At 37.7% G+C, this 1,323-nt stretch overlaps 2 non-coding genes across 2 annotated transcripts; one reads left to right on the top strand and one right to left on the bottom strand.

Moving 5' to 3' along the window:
* Window positions 1–357: 357 nt before the first annotated feature.
* LOC117102169 lies at window positions 358–476 on the bottom strand. Its single transcript, XR_004444372.1, has one exon. It is a non-coding gene; the product is annotated as a 5S ribosomal RNA (ribosomal RNA).
* A 486-nt stretch (window positions 477–962) lies between these two features.
* On the top strand, window positions 963–1,081 carry LOC117102170. Its single transcript, XR_004444373.1, has one exon. It is a non-coding gene; the product is annotated as a 5S ribosomal RNA (ribosomal RNA).
* Window positions 1,082–1,323: the final 242 nt, after the last annotated feature.

The following is a 1,323-nucleotide window of genomic DNA, read 5'->3' as shown; positions in this document are numbered from 1 at the left end:
TTAGGAAAATATTATAAGAGCTATATGCGCTACTATTGGTAAAATCAATTTCTAGAAAAAAAAATGAATGAATTAAGTCTACAGCACCCGGTATTCCCAAGCGGTCTCCTAACCAAGTACTAACAAGGCTAGTTGCTTAACTTCGGTGATCGGACGAGAACCGGTGTTTTCAAGGCGAGAACCGGTGTTTTGAAGGTAGTATGGCCGTAGACAAGGATGCACCAACAGTGCAACACTTCGATCATCGAGTTCATTGAATGATATTTCAAGTTGTGACGTGTTACTTAGAAATATTATAAGAGCTGTCGATTCAATACTATAGGTAAAATGAATTTTTAGAAAAATATAAATGAAATAAGTCTACAGCACCCGGTATTCTCAGGCGGTCTTCCATCGAAGTACTAACCGGGCCCGACGTTGCTTAACTTCGGTGATCGGACGAGAACCGGTGTTTTCAACGAAGTATGGCCGTAGGCAATTGAGCACCACCGCACCCGGCATTCCCAGGTGGTCTCCCATCGAAGTAATAATCGGGCCTCGACGTTGCATAACTTCGTTTTTGTTTATTTCACATTTATTTTATCTCTCTCTATCTCTGTCTCTATCTTTATCTTCATCTATCTATCTCTCTCTATCTGTTTCTATCTCTCTACTCGAGATCTCGATCTCTAGAGATGAAATTTTTATCACATGTACAAATGAAATTTTTACCACATGTACATAAACATAGTCTGAACACACTTCTGAAATTTCATAAATTTCGAAAAATTGTAAATATTTTTCTGCGGCGATTTTTATTTCGATTTTTTTAATTTAACTGTGATGCTTTTTTAATATTCAAATGACGATAAAAAAATTTTTTTGCTATGGAATCGTTCTATTCATTGGTTAAAAACTGTATTTTAGTGAAATATCATTCAATGAGCTCGATGATCGAAGTGTTGCACTGTTGGTGCAGCCTTGTCTACGGCCATACTACCTTGAAAACACCGGTTCTCGTCTGATCTCAGAAGTTAAGCAACGTCGGGCCTGGTTAGTACTTGGATGGGAGACCGCTTGGGAATACCGGGTGCTGTAGACATCATTTATTTTTTTTTCTAGAAAATTAATTTTAATTTTACCAATAGTAGCGCATCCATAGCTCTTATAATATTTTCCTAATGCAGGCGTCACTTTGAAGCCTGGACCCACCCTCCTTAGAGGTCGCCAAATAACGTCGAAGCCTAAGGTCAATAAATTTGCTGTTGTAGTGAAATCCTAACGTTCTTTTTTATCTTGAGTGAGTAAAGCTTTACCTATAAATTTGATAAAAGGTATGAAGCT

Source organism: Anneissia japonica, unplaced genomic scaffold (genome assembly GCF_011630105.1).
Source record: "Anneissia japonica isolate Jap-2015-1 unplaced genomic scaffold, ASM1163010v1 scaffold32162_len1351_cov123, whole genome shotgun sequence".
Classification (NCBI taxonomy): domain Eukaryota; kingdom Metazoa; phylum Echinodermata; class Crinoidea; order Comatulida; family Comatulidae; genus Anneissia; species Anneissia japonica.
Note: the sequence above shows the minus strand (reverse complement) of the source record. Positions and strands in the feature narration are given on the sequence as shown.